The sequence below is a fragment of the Anser cygnoides genome, chromosome 1 (assembly GCF_040182565.1).
Source record: "Anser cygnoides isolate HZ-2024a breed goose chromosome 1, Taihu_goose_T2T_genome, whole genome shotgun sequence".
Lineage (NCBI taxonomy): Eukaryota > Metazoa > Chordata > Aves > Anseriformes > Anatidae > Anser > Anser cygnoides.
The window spans coordinates 139,376,587-139,401,564 of NC_089873.1; the positions used below are offsets into that span (position 1 = coordinate 139,376,587).

Sequence of the window (24,978 nt, forward strand, 5' to 3'; positions counted from 1 at the left end):
GGCAACACATGTTTTTTACAAAACAGACAGGGCACTTTTTTTATTTCCCACTAAATATGAAAAAGAAAAATCTGAGTACCAAAGCCTTTGATCAAAAAGAAAACAAACACATCTTACAGGCTTTTTAATAACTTTTTTCCCAATAAAAAGAGTAAAGTTGGCCTGAAATTATTATACCTGTTTGAACAGAAAGCATATTTTCTTTCTAGCTAGGCATTATATCATTCAATCTATGAACACAGAGATGTAATATAAAGTAATAAAGAGGAAATACAACATAAAGTGAGATTCAGACATATTAAATTGCTTAATGAAAACACAAGAGAGAGAGAATAGAAAATGTTTTCCTTTATTGAGAAAAATCCCTTTTCAAATGCTTAATCAATAATAAAGTTCATATTTCCTGACTTGAAATATTTTTTACATTTTTTTTAGAAAATTATTAAATATCTTTAATGAATATAGATTGTCATTTTTCTGCAGCATGGCCTGGCAGCATCCTGGATAGATTGTTCTCTGCCTAATCTGTTTCCCTTCTGCAATTGACTGATCCAAGCAGTGCACTTCATAATTTCATTTCAGATAATTCTTGTCACTGAATTCTATCCAGTAGATGTGAATACACATTTGCAAATGCACCTTGGGAAAAGGGAAATCCTGCAGGATCATGCTGCTGGTAATTTGGAGGTGAGTCAAATTAACAAGGAACATTTGTTACCACTTAACTTTTTTATGCTCTTGAGCTACAGAGCAGATTGAGGCTATACAAGTATTGCAGTCAAACCACTGTTATTCCAGTTTCCATATTCTCTGACCCTAATTCACTGTCCATGGGCTATTAAATATGCAGAGTCTACTGACTAAGATGGAAGAATGTAAGACCTCTGTTAGTGTGTGAAACCTTACATCCACCTACTCCACCATCTTCTGCCTGAATATCTACAGCTTGCTTCTGAACCGTCTTGCTCCACAGGGTGGAACACCAAAATTATCACTTAAAATAGCTGTCACTTCTGGAAAGACATGAAGCATTCATATCCTCTCAGGACTCAGTGGAAGCTTTACATTTCCTGCTCAGCATGGCCACCTTTCTCCCAGTATGGGACTGCAAGCACTTGGTAAGACCCAATCCTCTGCATGCAGTTCCCGGAGGAGCAGAGGTAGAAAGAAACAGCACGACTGTAAGATGACATCAACCTGGCAGTCTTGAAGGACACAGATCCTGTAGCACAAAGACTTAGAGAGGTCATGGAGAGGAAGTAGAAAATTCCCAGTGCCCGGGGAAGCTGGGAGGAAGGAAGCCCAAGGTATCTACAGTGACAGTGTGGGGAAAGACGTATGGTCTGGGGGGTCCTAAGACAGGCAGGTCTGGGGGGTCCTAAGACAGGCAGCAGTCCAGTGTGCTGGGAGATGAGAAGTACCAGCAGGAGCATCCTCTGGGAAAGACAGGGTGGGGACAGGAGTAGAAAGGGACAGGCGGCTCTCAGCCATATGAAAACATTGAAAAGTTTGATCACTCCTGGACTAGACCATTTCTTCTTTATTTGTACCACAATCTTACATCAAGACAACAATTCAGAACCTACACATATGTGAGTAATGCTGTTCTGGGCAGCAGGGTATCCAAATTACGTGTCCAGGGCTGGCAGACACAACAGAGAACCTGTGCAAGACGGAGGTCCTTCTGGAGTGGCACTCAATTGCCAGCTGGTAGGCCTCTGGGCTCTCAGTGTAGCTGCTATGGTTAGGTACAACTTATTCTTTGGCAAACGGTCACAAATAAGAAAAAAAAAATGTATTCTATGAGGACAACGGCTTCTACAGGGGCTGTGACCCGCAAATAGCCAGATCTCCACACTTCGTCACTGCAGTCCACTGTTGATATGAGCCCACCACTGTCTTTCCCTGAGCAATAATCCCAGGAGTGCCTCTAGAGAGATCATTAACAATTAGTGAAAATTGGCTACGGTTCCTCAGACTGCCTGAGGCCTGGGCAGGCCAAGGTGGGCTGGAGCCCCTCACATTCTGCACACGCCACCGGATGCCAGAGACATGCAGCTCCTGGGTGACTTTCTGGAGATGCTTCGGCTGGGTTGGGCTGGGCTGAGGGAAGCCAGAGAAGGGGCCAGGCAGACAGAGAGGAAGAAATAGGCGAGGTGACAGGCTAGGGAGAGCGGTTACCCTCACAAAACTGTTAAGGCACCTTGCACATCAACCTTCCTGAATATTATAGTGTATTGAAGTAATCTTATTTACATATCCGAGTTAAATTTGGCTAGTTTCTAAGGGGTATCGCTATAGGCAGTACACACAAATCACCTGGAACATCATCTCGTTCCATTGTAAACCTCTAATGATGGCTTATAAACAGAAACACGGTCAAGCTAGAAATAAGCTGTCACACAAAATGCTGACATCTCCAAATAACAAGTGTATCCAAGAGGTTGGTTTTTTTATCTCATTAAAAATATTGTATTTGTTTTTCTCAGAGGAAGTAGAAGCCGTAAGAAAAATCAACATTAAGTGACCTAATCTTTCTCATTTTCATTTTTAATTCCCCCATCGTGGGGCTGGAATAGCTCAGTTCCTTCACACCGAGCACCATGACAACCATCAGACCCATCAGGTCTCTGCATAGCCACTCTGCTCATTACCTGGGGAAAAATGTACGTACCAAATGCTCAAACTCTTTTTAAACCTATTAAATATAAATAACTAATATGATTTGACCTAGATAGCTGAGTGTAATGTACCATAACATCCAAATTTAAAAAAAAAAAGCCTAAGAGTAAAAACATTTATATATGTTATGGAGACTAAGTAAAGTTGCTACAATGAGCTCACCAGTTGTATTAATGTTTTAAGATAACTTCTCAAATGAAATGCTTTCGAAGTGAGAAATGTGAGTAAAGTATTCAAGATTTCAGGTATCACTTGTATGCTATAAATGCAAATTTCTATGAACAGTGTAGTTAAAGCACTGAGAATATATATATTTTTATAAATGAGATGCATCTCAAATCTGGATAATTAGTATCTCCAAAGAAAAACTTATTTTAAATTGCCCTTGAAGCTTTAATATTCACACCTTACTGAAACCTAAAGTGCACAGGTAAAACACTATTTCTTTTAACAGTACTAGCCTATGGAACAATCTGTAGTTGCACGCACATTCAACCATGAATAAGCAAGATAAAGATGTATGAATTTCTTATCACTAACCTTTACACAAACACCATTTATGAATAGGTGTATCCAACTTGACTGCCAGCCTGGCTTTTCCCTTTCACCTTGCTGCTAATCGATACTTGCTAGAAATTTTATGCGATATCATTGTCCAGTCCGAATTTTGCATTTTGATGCACAAACAGCAACAACATAACCAGCTTCACTCCTTGTCCTTATAAATGATGCTACCATTTTCACAGATAACCTATTTAAATGTCCTAACGTTTTCCCTGAGAAGCATCACCTTTCTGGCAGCTGGCCTTTGCAAGAGAACATTAGATTCTCATCTGAAAGAGAGATGTAAGACCAAGCCTCACTCTGCCAAGCTGGCTTAAGGCTTTCATTTAATTAGCACATATTTAGCTTGGCCAAATTTAAATGAATGCGTTTCTTGGTAATATAGATAACAAAAAAGGCCTAGCATTTGCACCCTGTGACCTAGATAAAGAAATCACTTTAAAGATGAAGGGTTTGGGGTTCTCTGACTGATTTCAACTTTATTCAGCTTAATTCTCCTATCCTCTGATCAGTATTATCCCTTTCTACTGCAACTTCCTCTTCAAGCATATCTCCAGTCTTCTGCCCTCATATTACTAACTTCCCTAAGCCTTTATTTCACATTTGATTTTATTTTCTTCCTCTAAATGTCTCTCCAAGCAGTTAACTGCTTTTCCAGTTTCCCAGATAACATCCAGAGATGCTCAAGCATTAATGGCTTTGCTTCCAGCTACTGATCAGCCATATAAATCTGTTCACACACCGCAACTCATCCTGAAAATTGGGTCCAACACCACCCCAAACTTCAGTACAAAACCTGTTTGAAATCCACTGATTGAAAACAGTGTGCCACTAAAAACACAGTTGTCAATGCAAAACGACCACCTTTGTGACCCTACTGTTTTGACGCATTTGAATCTGTCAGGAAGTCTAAAACAAATGAATTTCTTTTGTAGCTGGGAGACGAATAAAATTTGTTTGGGTGGAGGTTTCCCTGTAAACTAATTACATTAGACTCACCACTGCCTTTCATCTTGTACCACACTCATTCATCTTTTGCTCAGAAACAGGAAGAGGAGGCTGCTTCTTCCTAACCCTGCAGTCCCTGCCGTGCCTGATTCAGACCATATGAGCTCCAGAGAAGATGCACAAGTTTGCTTGGAGCAGAATCAGGCCCACAGAAGCTGGCAAAATCACTTTTTCTCTGTGTGGAAAATGAGAGAAAACCACCCTCACAGAAGTGCAGCAGAAAGGACTGGAGGAAAATGTAACTCAGCTGCTCAAACATTTTGTTCTCTGTGGAATGGTTTATAATCTATTGAATTTTCATTCCTCTGCTACATGACAGTTGAAGAGGAAAAAAAAAAAAAAAACAGATAAACATTTAACTAAAATGTGAGAATACTTCTCAAGGTCACCCCAATTATTTATTATTAGGATTTTTATTTTTTTTTAGGTTTGCAGCTGTTGCAAAAGAATTCCTTTCACTGAAGTATCCCCTGACTGCAGTTTCCAACAGAAAATCTATTTACTGAAATTGAATATCAAGACTACCAGGTATGCACAGCTGCAGTATAGAAATGTATGTTATCTGGTCATCTCTTGCATGCTATTCCTTTTTTTTTTTTATTAAATGTGGCATACATGGGTGTACAAGATTAGGAGGAAAAATATGTAAAAATGAAAGCATCAAATTATCCCTGCTGAAGATACGTCTGAAAAAGGGAACCAGAAAAATGAAGTCCCGTATATGACCCAGGGTTAATTGTACTCAACTACCTATGAAATATATGCACATTTCTATGAGGAGAAACAGAAGCGTGAGAAGGAGTGTTTCCAGCAAATGAGGACAACTGGCTCAATGACGCAGAAGTGCCATTAGCCACAGCCCTTGGAGACCCAAACCAAACAGATGCATGCTCCTATCAGAAGCAGCAGGTAAATAGGACAGAAAATGTAGAAGCCCGATGAATAACAGGCCTATGGTCTGACATGGTATGAATAAGCAGGGGATAATTTGCAAAGGCAAACAAGGACAATGAGAGATGTCAGGTGTAAAAAAGTCATCTACATCACACCCAGAGGCAGCAGTGCATTCCAAATCTGGGAATGCTGCATTTTGGGACCAACGGGAGACTATTTTTGCTGAGCCGGTGCCCATTAAGTGGGCTCTGGAGAGGTGTTTGTTCCCTCTGCAGGCTGTCGATATGTCTGGAAGCATGGTGTTGGCAACAAGAGAAAAACTGGCTCATGGGGAGCTCAGGTAGCGGTCAGATACCTCTGTGCACACAGCGCTAAAGTTACAAACACAAGTTTTGTGAATTTAATCAATATGTCCCCCTTTCCTACATTACTGCTGCACTGGCTTGTCCTAAGCCAGGAGTCACTCCGTACTTCCCAGTGTCAGCCATCGGCGTTACGCCAGCCTCCGAGTCCTGTTTGACGCCTGCTCCTTTATATCAAACACTGATTTTTCAGCTTCTCTGCCTCGTACCTTCAGCAAAGCACTTAGCCTACTCGCAAAGACCCTTCCCATGGGGTTCAAATGAGGAAAAAAGAAGACTTGATATGGTATTTGCTATGTGCAATGTATATGTGAGAAAGGAAAGTATAAACTTCTGCTACATTTAAGGATATAGACTTTAGCAGCTGGATTTTCCTCCTCCCTCTATCAGCACAATGCTGCTTTTAAACATGTTATTTTCTGGCTGTCCTCATTTTCTGTGAACTATTCCTCTGTCATTTTCACTGTCACAGGAATCAATACCTAGTAATAGCATTACATAGGTGGGGGTGTTGGCCTCCCAATAACTTCTGGAGACACAGACATGTGGTTTATTAATTTGTCATATATCTTTGACTGGTTCTTTTCCCCTTTGCCCTCTTACCTACCTTCCAGGGCCTCATGCTAAGATGCACAGTGCTGAAAAGCTGTAATGCACATCTCCGCTTTCCTTAGATCAAGTGGTCAGGAAAAAGTATTCTTCCTTCCCCACAAATACAGAATCACTTTTGCTAAACATTATGCTAACTTGTACAAGGAATGACAAAATTCATCCCTGGTTTGTAAGACAAACATTTATGTAACAACATCCCTACTCAAAAATTAAACAACTAAACAACAACTAAAAATTAAACAACTAACCAACAACTAAAAACACCGTGGCAATGAGAGCTCTGACACACTGGAAGATTCCTAGTTTCCCAGTGAATGTCAGCTCTTTCTCCTAGTCCTGGAAGAAGCCAGCCAAAATGCTGAGAACCTATTTAGAGTCACACTTAACATTTTTATTCTGGCCTACAGCACAATGCAGTTGGAAGAAGGAGGGAGGGGTGGAGGGGGGAGGGCATATTATCTTCTTCTGTGATAAAACAGATGGACTGAGATCACAAAAATCAGATGTGTTATTTGAGTTTTGCATGTTATTATTTCACTAAGAACAGGTTTTGAAGTGGAAATTTAGAAGTATGGACACACTTCTGTTTCTACCACAAATGTCAGTGCAAATGAAACCAGCTTATACCAAGAACACCCACTATTCATAACAACAGCCTCTTGTATACAGTTTATTGACCTATTCCATGTGCAGCATTTCTGTTTATCAAGACTGTTTACATGAAACTAATTAAAAACATCAAGATCATTGGTTCATAGACGCTACCACACAGACAACAGAATGTCATTTTAAAGATGTGCTAAATAAAACACAGGTTCACTTTTCTCAGCTCTGGCTGCCTTCGTTTGCCACAATGCAGACACATTTTCTAAATTTGCACTTACTCTAAGGGTACAGGATCAGGCTGACTTGTCAGTATTGCAGAACAGGGAGAACGAATGCAATAAACTTCTAGGCTGCCACCAGCTACAATAAACGACACAGAATGACAACAATCCTTCCACATAAATACTGATCTTATTTTTGCTGAACTCTAGACCTCTTGTTTCATGGTATTTTTATAAACTATAGTTCATATGCATTACATTAGGGGAAGCAGTTATGATGCAAGAATATTGTCACGTTCCCTTGTACAGTTATATTATGAAAAAGTGCAAAATTAAAGGAAAAATTCATTTCAGTAGACCACTCAGTCAGCACTGCACTTCGGGAGAAAAATAACAGTGCAGACTTCTGTTTGTTTGTAGCATTCAAAAATCTTCCCTCTGCACAGTCATGGGTCTTATTTAGATCTTCAGAATAAGGTATATTCCACTGTAAGAAAAATAGATGCCATTTTTTACCACAAGAAAAGTCTTTTATGAATGCTTGTATAAGACAGTTTTATGTGCCTCTGACACACCATTTACTTGACTTACCATAAATGTATTGCTTCTTAGGCTATCTCAAAAAGAACAGCAAAAACCAGAGGCATGCTCAGTCAGACGTAACTGTTACACATAGGTTACTACCTCACGAGCAGCTAGAGGGCTGAAGTTTCTGCTAGAAGAAGAAATAACAAAAGCAATAGATTGAAATGGCTGTTTTTCTCTCTGCCTAGCCCATCCCAAATAACACAAAAAGTCTCTCACGATTTGGAGATTACAATTTTATGTGAATGAAGAAAGTACCAAAGCATACAAGGAGACAGAGAAACACATCTCTTCTTATATAATGAGAGAGTATATCATTATGTTATTACCATCTGAGAAACAGAGGTGCCTATCTGATGCATTGCTTTTGATAGCAAGGAGAGAGGCGATTCTTCCTGCATTGAATAGATAACATGGACATGCACCTATTTAGATTAATTTACACATACGAATAAATACACTTGCATGTCTTCTCCTGATTGTTCATAATGCAATTTATAAGCTTCACTGCAGAAACAGCAGGTCCAACATTCCCAGTAAATATTTAAGAATTCTATAGTGCTGATGATGAAGCTTATCACTCCAAACATGACCTGCAGTCACTGCAGTGGCAGTACTGGAGACACAGTACATGCACAGCCTCTGATGTGTGCAGGTGTCAGAAAGAAAAAACGCAAAAATCTTTTCCCTTTCCTTTATTTTTTGCAGGTTCACATTGTTACCATTTCCCAAAAGGTAGGACTAGATACGTAGCAGTTAGATGAGCTCCTAGGAAGCAGGAAAGAGAAAGGATCTTCTATCTGCAGCAGCAGTAATGAGAGAATCTTTAGATTTTTCTTTCCTTAGACGAACATTTTGGAAGAGCTGCTTGCAACTGAGGTCAAGGTTGCATGAGAGGTTAATACAAGTCTGTCTTAGGAAGTGAGGATTCATAGGAAATTGAAAGAGTTTTCGTATTTACTTTTGAAACAAAATTCACCTGGGATGCCTTCAGACTCTTGACAAGGACTAGCACTTCCCTCCCTTCATAGGGCTAGAAGCACTTTGTCTTGTTTCTTCAGTGCAAAGAGTGGGTACCACATGCACAGATCCTTTACATATTCCTGGCTTATCTAGAACAGATGAATCTGAAGCTTTCTTATTCATCCATGAAGGAATTATCTACGGAGTTCAATATTCACAGCCATGTATTTTTAAGCAAAACACTTAAAATTATTTCAGAAGCATACCAGCTGAAGGGTGTTTTATGCCCTGTTCAGATAAAAGCTCATTCAACTAACTGTTTCAGCCTCTGGGGACTGCAGGAAGAGAGACATTAGTTAGTGAACTGTGCACAACTACCACTGAGGAATTCCTGCACACGGTCTCTAGCAATATAATTTTCATCTTCTTTCTTCAGCAGACAGCAGCATGGCCACTAGAGAATAAAAAAAGTTTCCCAAAACTTAATAGGTTTCTCCTTTCTACGTCTAGCAGTAACTTGTCCATAGTGAGCCTTTGTAGTTGACCACGGACCCCCAAGAACAGATTTAATCTTAGTTTAGACTTAGTTTTTCACACTAGCAGTACTTTTTCTGTCCGGAGAGGACACCTAGAATCATAGAATCACAGAATATGTTGGGTTGGAAGGGACTCGCAAGGATCATTGAGTCCAGCTCCTGGCTCACACAGGACCACCTAAAAATCATACCCTATGTCTGGGAGCTTTGTCCAAACGCTTCTTGAACTCCAGCAGGCTCGGTGCTGTGACCACTGCCCTGGGGAGGCTGTTCCAGTGCTCAACCACCCTCTTGCTGAAGAACCTTTCCTTAACATCCACCCAGAGCCTCCACTGACACAGCTTCATGCTTCAGACACTTCAGAAGTCCTGCCCTGTACAGAATCACTTGGACTTCAGAACTCAAGAGTCTTCAGATACTGCTTAATTTTTAACTTTCACATTCTCCAGTCAGGAATCTCCATCCCAGTCAGGCAAGGCTGACGAGTCTATCATCATGCATATGGTATATATTCTCCATGAGTTGTATCTCTTCAGGAGCCATATATGTGGTAAATAAATGGTATGGTGTAAAGAAGAGTTTCTGCTTCTGAAGCAAAAAAGAAGAAAAGGGATGTTTCTTCTCTCCTGGTAAGACCCAGGTACCAAAAGAAATAATTATGAAAATACTATGTCTACCAATCTAGTATCTTTTCTAAAAAAAGACTATTATGTAATACACTCGTGTAATCCAATTATATGATCGAATTTATCTTTTCATATGTATTTATTTCTTCCCGATTGCAAGCTTTTCATTGCACACTGCACCTAACGCAGAGAATCCTCTTGGACAAATCTTGCTTGAGTAAAGGCTGGAGAATTTTACCAGTTTATAGCTGCATTTTAATAAGTCTATGATCCAACTGACAACAAAGTAAACAGGAAAAGCTCTGCTGCAGCCAGACTCTCTCTGGGCTTTTCAGCTGACTGCTTCTGTATGTAAAGCAATTAGTACATGTGTATATATTCATGCATGGGGGAGAACAAGTACAGATTTAACTATCAATATGCATACCACAGTACGCAATTTGTTGCTAATAATAAAAAAAAGCTAATAAACAAGGCTCTGTGAGTCTACTTTTCGTTAGAAAAGCTCAATGAAGACAAGTGTTGGATTTTGCCTAATCTGCTCTCACCAAATAACTTCAGCATAACTTATTCTACCCACTGGAATTCTTCCCTGTTCACCAATTTAAAATTGATCACTCGTTTCTTGTTTACTGTTGCAGTAACGGCTCTGCAGCTGAAAATAAATGTTTTACGCTTATACATAAGAGAAACCCAGTCATATTCATGTTAAGATGCTTCCCTCATATTGTAGTTATAAAAACGGAGAAGGAAAATGTTGGAGGGAGGGGGGGTTCATTCTGCAAATTTCTCTCAAATGGAAGAAACAGCCCCATGGGATATGTTACACAGTTCTAGCAGTTTCTGCCTGTATTTCTTCTAATTACATTTTCCTGAAGAAAACTGACTTCTACTACATCTGAATCTGTATTTGCCCTGCTACAGCAGCATCCTGGTTGTTGCAACATTAAGTTTCACTGAGTTCATCAAGGGTTCAACAACCTTTCAACAAGGGTTCAAGTTCAACAAGGGTTCAACAAGGGCTCAAGGTGTTCAACATCTCACTGAGATTTTGATCCAAAATAGCAGAGGTAACTGAAGTACTCATTCCTGCTAGAGTACATTTTAAACCACAGTTCACTGTGCAGACCCTTCTTCCACCACGTGGTCTGTTACACTTGACACCATTTCACATCTGGCTGTTTAGAAATTGTGTTGCTGACATGGGTAGGATCTTCCCTTATACCTGAGGTGCATGCTGCTGGCTAAGGTCATGCTTCCTTACAGTCGGAGAGGACTCCTCTAGCAACATAAATGGGATCTGGAATGGATCCTTAGGTCAGCATACCATACCATGGCCCACAAAACAAACAGTGTTTAGAAGTCATTCAAGTTGAAAACTTCAAAGGAAAAAAAATGATGCGTGTGCTGGTACAACCATGAAAAACTTGTCACTTACTCTAGGGAGCTCCCTCCAGGTTTACATCTCCAAAAATGTATCTTCCACTCTTTGTGGACTTTTCTTTATATCTTGGTAAAATGGCAGCAAATTTAAGACCAGCATTAGGAAGGGCAGTCCCATACTGTTAAGCATTTGATGCTCATTTTTCATGAGTTGAGCACAGAGGGGGACAGTGACTTTTTTTCCACCATTCCCCCACTTCTCCTGGGGTGGTACAGACACAGAGGGAGAAGGTCAGAGTTGAAACCACTCCAAATAGCCTGGCTCATCCACTGGGCTGCTGTCCATGACACAGAGTAGTAAAAAGTGCACTCTCCATTCACCAGCATGCAAGCCTTCCTGCAATTTGACTCTAATGATGCCAGCCCAGGACCTCAAGGACAAGCAATTCCTCATGGCCATGTTGCTCTAACACAGTACTTTGTCTACTGCTCCACTTGTGTAGTATTTTCTCCGCAGTAAAATACAATAGAGCTGTATGTACAAATACTTTAACCACTGGGAACTCCCGGCTCTTGAATGATTGATCTCATAATCCTAACACTGTGTGGAAAAGGGTTTTGATATTTAAGAAGTCTTCCCAGAAGTATTTAATTAAGTAGGTCAGTCCCTCACCTAGACAACACATTTCCTTCATGTTAACACAGAACAGTCATCAGGCTGCACTTCCAAGCAGTGTTTTACCATTAAAGTGATTTACCTACATTAAGCTAAAAAAATCCACACATGTCCACGTGCCCTTTATTGTTTATCTACGGCCATCTACATCATTGGTTTGGCCTTACACGTCTGAGCTGGTACCTGGCCTCAACTCCCATTGATTTCACCTGAGCTATGGATCTCCAGCATCTTACAAAAGACACGCAGGGCAAGTCAACCTCAGGTCTCTGGTATAACATTTGTTCTTCTTTGATGCCTACATCTTCTGGCCCCTCTGTTCTTAAAGTGAAGCCTCTGAAGTGATGAGATGGAGTTCTCTTATATCTTGACACATTTGCAATGTATATGTATTTCGGCTTGATGTTTGCCTCTCCACAACTATTGTTTTACTGCCTAACCTCTATTTTATTGCATGCTCCAGAAGTCCGCAGTCCCTCCATTCTCTTACAAAGTTGGTTACAAAAATTAATATTCTTATTTACAGTCCAGACGGTTTACATTGTTTTTAATTCCCTTTCCCAGATTTTAGTATTTAATCATAAAACTTCTGCAGGAGGTCTACCCCATAGAACTGTATTTTCAAACACTTAGGTTTAGTTTGCTTTCAAATATTAAAGGCATTTATTTTATTTGACATTTATTTTATATTATTTTGCTATAATTTCTTTTAATTCTAATAATCACCTGGTTTTATTTTCAGCACTGTATTTATTTCCTTTTGTTCCCACCACCCAAGCAGTTGTTTAACGGTTAGCTATAAATTTGCATCTGTTTGATTTTAGGTGTCTTTCTGCCTAAAGAATTAATGGTGCTTTTGATAATATATACTCCAAAGGTATATTGTTTTGAACAACTCTTTTGACCTACTTGTTTCCATAATGTTTGAGGTTTCTGTCAATGTGATTTCTCTTTATAATTTTTCTTCCCTTCTCTTTACCAGAGGCTGATTTTCTTCTAACAGCCTATTTCATTTCAGTTCAGTAAAACTCCCTTTATTTTTTAATTTTCTTAGGTTATAGAAGTCCCTAGATTCCAAAAACATTAATTTTACATTTTGTCAAATAGAAGGAAGTTCAGTAGATTCAAATAAAACCAGACTGAATAATCTTACCTATCTAATGTTCTTTTTCCTTCACTTTGAAAAATACAGCAACTGTTGATGAAATTCTTGTCCCTGTGATAGGTTGAAAAGAAAATTAAAGTAAGTGTTATTTCATTAGTTCTGAAATATAAAACTGGTCACTCTTCAAAAATATATATTCAAATCTCTATATAAGTAACATGGAGACATTCCTGATCCATCTAGTAGGAATTTTACTTTGCAAAGACCCCAATCTTGCAATCCAATCTGAGCAGAAGAGCCCTTTCACTTCTGCTGAAAGCCAGTGAATCCATTAGGCACTGGGATTACAAAGGTATTTTGGCACTTAAAAATATAGTTGGGTTCACAGTAAAATCTTCAAAAAAGTAGAGGAAGTGAATTCTCACAGAAATAAATTCACTACAGTGTCTGTAGCACAACACATTATACTTTAAATTAAACAAGCCAACAAAATTGAAATGCAATTTTTTTACAAAAACACTCCAAGAATTGGGATTTTTGTCCTATGGCACAAGAAAAGGCTGTTTTGGGAAAGGCTCAGGCCATACGTTCTGAAGGACCACAGGATTTTGGGGTACATGATTCATCTCCCTGCATTCTCCCTTCTCTGCCCTTCAGGCATTCAGTGATTTGCTGACCAGCAGCTCCTTGCTTCTGTTCCCTGACTGAACCGAACACAAGTGCTCTCAAAGCAGCAAAAGGCCAAATTTCACATCTGCACAGCCAACATTTGCACCAGGGCTCCTCTGTCAAGAGAATGCAGGTTGTGTTTGTTCATTTCAGTTTTTTTAAGAGGCTAATTTGTTGACAGAAAGAATAGCTGCAGAGTCAATATATCACACATTTAATAATTACACAGTATTACAAATATAGCAAAAAGGCAATGTTTGGATTCAGGTTATTAAACTGCAGTAAACTTTGAAGATTTTCTTTCCAGGTGATACCACGGGAATGACTGCATCGGGCTTTGAGGACAACAACATTTTCAAATTACTTTTCACAGAACATGAGAGAAGTTTCACCACCTTCCAACTGATGTTGGATCCAACCCAAACTCAGAACTGATATCTGCAATGTCAAACCTGTGCCCCTAAGAATTAAAATGTATTTGGAAGCTGGGTTATATATGGTACTGTCTATCCTAATGAGAGAGACTATAAGCGATTATGAAATGATAAACTATTAAAATTGAATACTTACCAAGCACAGAAAGATCTCTGTGAATACCACAGTTATTTTGTCTCTGAAAGAACAAATGGTCAGGAAACGACTGCAAATAAAACTGAAAAGAATAGACACAGGCTAATTACTCCGGAAGCTATGTAGAGGTACACGCATAAAGTACTCTGTAATTTACACAGCAAGTTTAGAAGATTGCTGTATGAGCATTCCAGGATCTCACTGGAAATCTTCTTTCCTCTAAAATTAGCCCTAGAGTTAGCTCAAATGCCTTTAACAGCAGGAAAGCTGTCCTGCTGACGCAGGCATGCCAGCATAGCGACACCATACATGCAGTTTAAAAAGGAGAAAGCATGGCAGCTCTTTGCTAAACCATGGCCTGCATTTGCAATTGTTAACATTTCAGAGGTGGCCACATTCGAAAGGGTCTGGTTTACAAGTTCTTGGTACCTACACTAAAATAAATGAAGAGAAAAGCAAGCATTTTATGGCATGACAGTACCATGCTTCTACAATTATTTTGAACATTAATCATTTAGCATTATGAGTCAGAGAGGGAAAACTGCAGAAAATTACAGGGGAAACTAATTATGAGCATTTGAGAATGTTTCTTCCTTCACCATACAATTCTATGCACATAAATTGTTACAATTAGATACTCATTCTCTACCTTGCACCATTGATGAACAACCTAAAGCTGAAATGGTTAAGGTTATAAAGAATTGGACATTCCATGTTCGTATGGAGTTTTACTATCTCTTTATAACTGATTGAGAATGTTTTCTGAATTCTATTAAAAAAAAAAAGTTCAAACTGCTTGACAAATATTTCATTGTCCTCATACAGCTCACTGCTGCCACTTGTTTGGAAAAATGAAAGGTAAGTTGAAAAATGCACCTTTTCCATTTTCATCTCTAATTGAATTCTCTCTTGACCCCCTTATTCCCCATGGCTGTATTTCAGGTTTTGATGATAAGAAAAAGAATTTTGTATTTGGATAATACAATTTTCTCACTTGCCTTCAGCGACCTTCAGCTCAATTTCCTCTCCCCAGAGACACTGTATATTATAGAATTGAATCAAATTCCTTATTCATAGAAAAAAAGTTCCAATTTAATCTGAATATTCAGCATTTTACACTGGTCAGGGTGATGGATGGCATATTGAAATGCTTTTGGTTCAGGTAATCAAATGGTAGAATTCAGACTTGTATTGAAAAAAATAATGAAGTCTATTCAATATTCTCATAAGGTGCAAAAAATGCACATTACACAGTAGAACTGGGGCTTTTTCTTATTACCTAACCAATAACATCTCCATTGCAAAAAGTATAGTAAAACATTAAGAATTTATGTAGGTTAGAACATGTGAGAAGCAGCCACTGAGGGAAAAAGCAGGCATCTTCCTGAGAGTGCTCATATGAACAAGCACAAAACGGGGGGAAAACCAGATCTGTTTCCCATATGTACCCACGATTTCAATGCTGGCTTACCGAAGCCTTTTAATATGTTTTCAAATGTTTTTCAAGAAAGAAACTTAGCTTCTTGAATCATTTCAAGTCGCCTGATATCCTGAACTATTGTAATGCTTCATTTCAATTCCCAAAAGTTTTGTCAAGTAACAGCACTGGGTATCTCATTATTTCGAAAGGACTGGTGGCTCCATTTTGGAAAACTGTCCCGCTGGTTGTGAAGTACAACCCCAAAGCAACAATGGATTAAATCATCTTCAGCTTGGCACCACCCTCCTGATGTAGCATGCTTGGACACTTGGATGTGGACAAGATGTCTCCAGGAAAACAAGAGGATAACGATGCTGCATGAATATGGTTTTAAAAACTCCATCAATAGTTCATTTCTTCTAGAGATGCATGGAATTACCCCGTCTTGTTTTTAAATACTTAATCAAAGTTATTTATTTTCTATTTGTTTGGAGTACTTAAGCCACAAGGAATGATTAACCGTCGGCGCCACGAGCATTTAATTAAAATTGCAATGCAGCAATTAAATGTTAAGGCACTGTGTTACAAACGTAGTAGCGGGCTGCCCTTCCTGGTTGTACTACAGCTGGTGCAGGAGGGGAAGCCGGGTCCGTGTTCATTCCCTCCCCTTACACGCGTGCAGCTGGTGCCCACCCCTTGACCGGGGAGGGCAGAGATGAGCCTCTCCCCTTCAGGGAGACGTCCCCACGGCCCACAGATGCGAGGTGGCCTTCACAAGCCAGGGGGAACATTGCTACTCAAGCTCCCTACGTGGAAATACAGAGCTCTGCACGACGCTGGGCCTCCTCACTGGCCACTGATTTTCTGTGCAAAACCCATAAGCTTACCTTAACAGCTCGGGCAGTTTCACAGCCACGGGGTAAAGCTGAGGGGGTGAGGCATGCGGAAAAAGCACGCACATAAGCAGTCTCAGGAATGGCCTACATGCTCCCGCTACCAGGGATAATGGACATGACAAAAGCATTTTAAAGCAGAAGCTCCTGATGTTGAACTAACTCTTTCAAATTAAGAAAGATTGCCAGGAAACGGTGAATGCTCAGAGTGGTAACTTGTGATCCCCCAGCAACGGAGTAATAGGAGAAGAACAGAACCTAAAGAGACACGTGAATATATTCATTTCAGTAAAGTTCCAGATTGTTGTTTTTTTTTAAAAAAAAAGGCTTCATTTTTCCAACTTAGCCCCACAAGGGCAATTTAGGAACCAAACATTACATGTCATCATTGTGTAAGGGAGGCTCTGCAATGAAAGCCACTAACAGCTACACTGATGAACGAGAAAAAAAGTCCAACTACTGTTCCCAGGGCCCTTACTTCTTCAGGACTAGCAGGAACAGAAGTCACTAAAACGCATGATTTTATAAGTTAATATGAACTGATACCAAAGAGATACACAAAGGAAGAAAGCGCTGGGCGTGTAAAACACCAGAAATAACCAGAAACACAAAAATGAACTTAAGATACTCTGTCTTAAGATACGTTACTTAAGATACTGAACTTAAGATATGTTTGTCTTTGTCATAGATCAGGATTTAAGCATGCAGTTTTGAAGTAATTCAAGTACGTTTGCTCTCTGTCCTAAATGGGATGGGAAATAAGCACACACTTCTGACTAACCTATAAATTGCATTTCACAGTCCAAAACAGTAAGGATAATGTGCTGCATGTGCTTACTTCTGTTGACATTTATTTGGAACTTCTTCTTTGAAGTTCTCTGTGTGAATACAAAATGTGTACGAGAGAAATTTGTACAATAGTACAAAAGGAAATTAAAAAAAAAAAAAAAGGTATTTTGTTGAAAAGCTGCATTCAGCTCTTGATCCTGCCATAAGAGTTCTTAGCGCTCTTCCCTGCGGAAGCACGAGGTACGCACACAGCCAGGACAGTAGGGCTGTGGGAGGAGGCGCTAGCAGTCAGGGAATGCTCGTGCTGAAATTAATACAATCTGGTTTTATCTTACCATGGGGGCTATTCCCAAAGGCCTATTTAGCCTGAGGACACGGGGACCTTTCACTACCAAGGGATAACAACAGGCTCCTCTGGAGGCAGGTCAGATCAGGAACCCAGCTCAAGCCCAGCAACGTCTGTGTCACCCGGACAAATTTAGCCCTGCAAATGCTCTCCATACATCCAAAGAATATTTAGCCTAAATTATTTTCCCTAGGACCATGTGGGACATTATACAAACCCTGTCTTCTTTCTTCTCCTTTTCAAAATACTCTGGTGTTCTTCTAATAACTGAGATTTTTCTGAGTTTAAACACTGTATTCTGTATCTTGGCAATTGCTGTCTGCTGCCACATTTGCTTCTCTTTTCAGCTGATAATATTAAAAGCTAAACACTAATTACAGGCCGTACTTATCTAACCTTGTCTCCTTGAAGGGAGACAAGGCCCTACTTCTCTAACCTTGAAGGGAAGGGACAGAAGATTTAGCTGGGAACAGTATAGTCAGGCACAGCTGCAGCCTAATAGACAAGTGCTTCTTAAAAACCAGACCGCTTTCTGCCGACTACTCTGCATCACCAGTCGCTGGGCGAGACGGGGCCCAGAGCAGGACTCACCGGGCTCAAGGCACGCAGGAGGCAGCACGGCTGGAGTGCCGTCTTCTGAGAGCAGGACAAGCAACCTCATAGCAGCGTGCGAAATACCCCAGCCCAGCATTCAGAGGGCTTTTGCTCTTCCTCTGTTCCTAACTCCAGCAAATGCGGACAGGAGCGGAGGCTCCCATATGAGCTGGCACACCAGGCAGTAGCTGCGGATACGCTGTGTCCTGTTCACTGTGAATGCAAGCCAGCTTGGGTAGCAATTTAATAAAGCAGCTGAAGCTAATGCCATTTTTTGGCACCACATAACAGAGTTTGTTGTAGGGTCACGCATATGCATATAAGGGGTCATGTACCAGCAAATTTTCAGGAAATAGTAGACATGCACATTATTAGACTGAATTGCTGTCTGGCTCCAATATCTGAAATATGTAACCGACTCTTAACCCTAAGTCGCAGTGCTCTGGTGCATTTAAATCACAAAAACATGTAGGTTTTTGTCTCTTAAACTAAATTTCTACAGTAAGAAAAGAATATCAAGAATGTAGCACCAGATCCTATGCAGAAACACTTGAAAAGCAACACTGCTGGAATTAATGATGCTACTGGCACAATATCTAGATGAATAAACACTTCTCAAAATCTGAGATGGCTTCTAAAATCTTGATTGTAAAATAATTAATTTGGGGCTCCTATAATTTTTAATTAGAATTTTTGAGCCATTTATTTTATATTTCCTAGATTTTCTTTGCAACAAGGGCTCTTTTTAACATGCATATTTAATGGAAGATAATATTGTTTCATAATCATGAGACTCTGAAGCTGCAGCTTTATAAGAAAAATACTAAATCTTATTAAACTTGTGATAAAATTATTGGCGTTGGCAACCTTGCAGACCTATGCCTAGAGCTGCAGTGTTTTCTTCCTCTAAATACTGTAACTAAAAAGACTTTAATGAGAGCCAAAGAATGTGGCTCTGTCTACCCAAAATCTTTTGGAATTTTTACTTTTCCCTAATGGAAATGAAAACAAATCTTTTTTTCTTTTTTTTTTTTTCCCCTATAAGCTTTTATGGACATCTGAGCTGACTTTTGTAACAAAGAAGGATTAAGCAAACTCAGGAAAATGATAAATGTGGTTTGTATTAGTGTACTAATTAGCTCATAAATTTAGGAATAGCTAATCTTTTAATTTTGCTGAATGAAAATAGTGGTCAAATCACAGATCAGATCTTGGAACTGGACTAATGCAGTGGTGAATTAAAAACCCCTGAGCGTAAGTGTCTGATCCCATAGCATTATGAGAACTGGAAGTTTTGCTACTGGCTTTGAAGTGCACAAAGTAAATCTAACCAAAGTTGTAAAATATTGTTCAAGTAGCCAGATACTTAACAGATAATAATAAAAAGTGTGATTTATTAGGTGTCTGCTTCTCATTGTGCTGTAATCCAGCAATTAACTATGTTGATTATTTTTAGTACATGGAGCTAATTAGCGCACTAGTAGCCAGCATAATCTTATGTTTTACTGCAGTTTTTCTTTATGTACAGATGTATGTACACAGATATTCAAAGACTGTACATAAATATTCAAAGACCATCCCCTAGAAATACACATTATTTCAAAAAGCCTTCTGTATGCCAAGTGATAAAATATACTTGCCGGTCACATGACTTGCATTTGTTTAGAACTGTCAGGGTAGAAAGTGAGTAGAGGCATTATCTGTTTTACACTGCTCCCCTGGCAATCTCACAAAGACTGCTCTGGTGATACACAGGGAAATGCATATTCCACCCCAAAACAAGTTTAATTCTCAGCTCTTCAGACTGGGTCCTAGCCAGGTGGTGGCGGTGCGTGGGCCAGGCAGCCAGGCACGGTTTACAGCATGGTAGCAGAAAGTAGCTGGCAGATGCTGCACGCTGCTGCCTGCAATAGCGGAGAGCCTGCTCTTCCCTCTAATGGCTGCACCAGGACAAGGCTGGAAGAAAACTGGGCTCGGTAACACTCAGCATGGAGAATGAATAGGCTCCCATTCTCACACCCCATAAACATCCTCATGCACACCTTGTTAAACACCACCCAAGAGACTGCATTTCAAGCAGTTTTCCATAAACTCCAGGTGACCTGGGTACAATGCTAGATAAAACCATCGGATAAAATACAGCACTAGAAATACGTGAACCTGGGATTAGAAGATCAGGGGGACTTAATGAGGAACCAGCCTTCACATCTGGACTGCTGTAAACATTGCCCGAGCCAGGGGCCTTGTGGAAAAAACATCACACTGATAGTAATTCAGCAAAATGTTCAAGAAATGTTCACTGCTAGCCCTGCAGTGATATGCAGTAGAATTAATCTAAAGCCATGGCGGAAAACAACTGCTGAACCAATTTTCTACTTTGGCTTGTAATGCACCTGCTCTTACAGTATCTGCATTTTATACTCTCTTTCTTTTTTCCTGCAGGAATGTAAATACTCCCACATGAAACCAACCACTCACGTAAAGAGAAAGCCAGCAATCAGGACTTAGTCTGACTACACAGTGTGCTAAAGTGGAAATAAAATGTGTTTGCAAACACGGAATGCTGAAATGCCTGGAGCCAGGACACAAACTGATAACCTACAAAGGAATTTGTAATTATACCTCCCATTTGCACAGAAGGAGCTGCAAATCTGCAAGCAATCAACCAGAACTGATACAACTGCAGTATTCCACCTCAAAGTGGTAGGTCGACAAAATTCAAGCCTCAGGTCTCACTCTCATGTTCTTCTCAGAGCATAGCTGCCTGCAAAACATGTGCACCAAGTCAGCATTGCTGACATTTTTTCTCTGCATATGATGCTACTTCTGGAGGCCATATGATCTGCAGTTCACCATCCTAGCTCTATTTTCGGTAAGCAGCTGCAAGAAAGGATGAAGTGGCATGGTTAGCTGGTATGGGTGGGTAGTTTAAGGGATTCCCAGTTATTAACATTTTCTTAGCCTTCACTTTAAGCGAGGCTGCATAAAGCACCCAACGTCCTCTCCATTCCAGCCCCCCTCCCCAAAATAGTACCAGGACTAACAATTTTTGTTTGAGTGACAGAATGCTAGATTTTATCTTGCAGTAAGTGGAACACAGCATTTGCACTCCCCTCAAGTCTCTCTGACTGCATACCGTAAGCAGGTTTATGAGGAACATCACCTTGGCAGCACATCCTCAATGAGCACTTCTGGACAAAATTTTCAATTATAGCAACTTAAAAAAAGTGACCAGCTTGTCAGAAATATTCAGCACACTTACTTCCAACTAAGTTAACACATTAGGGAATCAGGACACAGTTATTTTCGTTCTTATATATAGGTTAGAACCTAACTTCAGATGCCTGAATTTGAAAATTGTGAAATGTGTCAGCAAAAGCACTGTCAGAAGACTGATCGAAACTAAATACTCTTCTTAAAGCAACGTCCTAAGGAAATACTGTACTTCTCTTCCCCATATAACATGCATTTGAAAAGCTCTAGAATAAGGACTCAGAAAGATCCTGACGGGTGAACCTCGCTTTGATCTAGAGCATGAATTTCACCTCAACCTTACATGCCCTGTGGAACAGTGACAACTCTACTTTCGAGATTGCATAAGGCTACATCTAGCACAGCCCTGTGCAACGAGTTATGCTTGCTACTGCAAAAGCATTTACCTGACCTAACTTTAGACTTCGAAAATGCGGTTGTGGATACCTCAGACAACAATCTGTATCCTTATTTAGTAGTGAAAAACGAGCACTTTAAAGTCATGATTCATCTGACTTATGTTAGATGTCTACCTCAGAATGAAGTTAATCAGGCCTTAGAAATGCCTCTTCACTCCCACCAAGCACAAAGGGAGTGCAGACAAGTCTTTCTTACCCACATTTCTAAGCTGTACGTACCCAAGGTTATCAGGGAAAAAGCCCAGCCCTTCTTGTACGTGATATGCTGACAGAGCGCAGGAATATTCCCGAACACCACTGCCTCGTGTCACGGCAAGAGTGACAAAGCAGGGCAAAGGACTTTGACGTTTAGCCATTCATGCACATTATCTGTACTGCTGGGACCACTCTGAGCATCAACACTGGTAAAACAAGGTCAGAAATAAGCTGTGTGCAACAGAACCAACAAGAACTGGAAGCTAACGTGGCTCCTCAGTTTCTGCACCAGTTAGCACCTCCAAAAACTACAGGGAGGTGCTGTAATACATGGACACACCAGTTTGGGTGTATTAGCCCCACTGCCCAGCGTAGCTTCACACAATCACCCCCTTATTAATAATTGGTGTGAGTTACACCGGTACAGCACTCTCCTGCACCTCTTATAAAGAGATTCCCAACTTACCTAAAAGTAGTCTGCATCTTTAACAACACTGACCGTGACCCCGTCACTTTAACTTTCAGGTGTCAGTTGGATATTGCATACTCGGTATTTCTATAGATCATAATTATTCAACCAGACTTTTAAAGGAGCCTATCCTTGAAACAGAGATATTTCACATAAACTGTAACACAACAGAAAAGATTTCTGTTTTCCTTACATTGAAACCAACATAGAAAAGGCACAGCCTCTCTACTTACCGTGCCAGCAAAAACAGAGAAATCGTGGTCAAAAATGAGTTTCAAGTTTCAGTCCTTGGTGGAAGAACAAAGAGGTTAATTTTAGGTATTCTTCCACTTTGGGCTAACTTTTGGGGCTCATATAACTCTCCAAACACACATCCCTAATCGCAGATATACTGTTGAAGAGACCTGATCCATCCAGAGGCATGTTCAAAATATCCCTGTCAATTGCAAGTATTTTTATGACTTGGTGATGGCGCCCAAAGCACTTTAGTTTAACAGAAGACATGTGGAATTGATTCCTCTCTCATACCAATGTTAATCATGACAAATTCTAATAAAGTCAGAATTAAATTGCTTCGAATATACACTAGCGTGCACAGGAGAATACTGTGACTGTGTGTATTTCTCAGATATTTTTTCATTTCTTTTTTCTTATTTCTCCTTTTCCTCTGGGAGATCTCATTGCCAGTTTCAACAAAGGGCATCATCTCTATGCAGATGATATCCAACTCTACAACTCTGTCAACTCACTCTCTGATCCCCTTCTTGCCACCTGTCTTCAACATGTCAATCAACAGATGGCTACACCATCACTAAGGAATGCTTCAAAGGCATTCAAAATGTTTTAAAAGTCCTCTTTGTTCCATGTCTGTGGCTCTGCTATCAGTCTTCTTAATTCAGCCCTTCAGTTCCAGGCCAAAAATCTTACTGTGATCCACAACAGAGCTCTCATTTTCCTTTCCCCTGCTTTAAAGCTACTTCCACAGTATTTACAGATTTATCCACACTTTGACACCTGCTTCCTCTACTTTATATTGAATGCTTTACACGAGTTTAGAATAATGCCATTTTATTCTTTTTTTTTTTTTTGTCCAAAACATACTTTCTAAACTTCACCAACCAACGGGCAGCAAACAAAGCACTACCTTGTTTCAAAACGTGGAGATTCCCTCAAAAAATTCCAACACCTCACAGGTTTTCTTGAATGCAGAACTTCATTTGAAGGCTTGTGTAAATGCATTTTGGCATCTACAGCAATAAGTCAAAGCCATTCAAAATACTTACAATGGAAGCCCTGTTTCTGTCAAATGCTAATATTCTCAGTATTATCAAAATATAATTGTATTGATCTCTCTCAGATCTCTCTCATGACATCTAATCTCGTGCTTCACCTTGTTTCTTCCTTCTCTTTGTCCTTTAGCCAAGCCCCCAGAAATTAGAAAGCAAGGCCATCCCTTCACATATCCTGTGTTAACCTCATCTGCATCCTTAGGCCTTCAATCAAAACCATTGAGATATGTAAATGGTATCATCTCCAGTACAGCCTCAGTTCCACAATAGTATTTCAAGGATCTGTGGCATCAACCTGTCATAAATGTTCAGAGCACCTCCCATGTTAAAGAAAGCAGAATGCAGAAGTGAAGCATAGCCGCATAAGGAAAATATAGGGAAATGCAAGTAGGGATCTGAGGTAAAAATATAGATGACCCTCTGATGTACAAAACACGAAGGAAAAAGTTGCATTGGGCAAGGCCATGCTATGTAAAAAGCCATTGAGAAGTTTAGGTTGGCTATTAGGAAGACCTTTTTTACTGAAAGGGTTGTTAGGCATTGGAATGGGCTGCCCAGGGAAGTGGTTGGGTCACCATCCCTGGTGGTCTTTAAAAGACGTTTAGATGGAGAGCTTAGTGATATGGTTTAGTGGAAGACTTGTTAGTGTTAGGTCAGAGGTTGGTCTCAGTGATCTTGGAGGTCTCTTCCAACCTAGGTGATTCTGTGATTCTGTACCTAGAGCCTCACCAATGTGCCTGTGAAAGCTGATGGGTTTTCTGTTTGCTACCTAGCCCAAAACAGGTTTTTAAAGAGACTGACAAGCAGTGCTGTCTTAAGCGAGGTATTAGCCGTCTTTTCATCTGCTACTGCTTATTTCCACCTCCCCTTGTAATCATGTAACAGCAATGGCAACAAGAGCAATCGTTCGTGTAGAAATGCAGCAGAGGACGCATTTTGCGTTCTCCTTGAAGCGGCTCTAGCAGCTGGAAACCACACACAAAGGTAAGAGCTGGTGTACTTTCCCAGCTCCTCTCAGCAAACCAGCCAGTGAGGACCCAAACGTCGGAAACTGCGGACTTGGCATCGCCGCCCTACAAGCTCACGGCGGAGCGAGGGCAGGGGGAAGGCTGCGCGCACACGGTGACACGGGCGGACGACGCCACCACACCCCGAGGGGAGGCGGGCGCAAAATGGCGGCGCCTCCCCCCGCCCCTCCTCGTTACCGCGGCAACCTCCCGCCGCCAGCCCAGGAGCGGGGCGGGGGAGCT

General features: G+C 40.4%; 1 long non-coding RNA gene across 5 annotated transcripts; it reads right to left on the reverse strand.

Annotated features, from left to right (window-relative positions):
• Positions 1 to 477: 477 nt before the first annotated feature.
• Positions 478 to 24,929, reverse strand: LOC106035706 (uncharacterized). 5 transcript variants are annotated; one of them, XR_007159150.2, is made up of 6 exons: positions 24,729 to 24,929; positions 20,727 to 20,868; positions 14,063 to 14,144; positions 12,872 to 12,934; positions 7,541 to 7,664; positions 478 to 7,436 (listed from the first exon to the last, which is right to left on the reverse strand). It is a non-coding gene; the product is annotated as an uncharacterized lncRNA (long non-coding RNA). The 5 variants fall into 5 exon arrangements; XR_001206928.3 differs by lacking the exon at positions 20,727 to 20,868 and having other exon boundaries at positions 24,729 to 24,921; XR_001206927.3 differs by lacking the exons at positions 20,727 to 20,868; positions 24,729 to 24,929 and adding an exon at positions 22,673 to 24,076.
• Between the last annotated feature and the right edge of the window lie 49 nt (positions 24,930 to 24,978).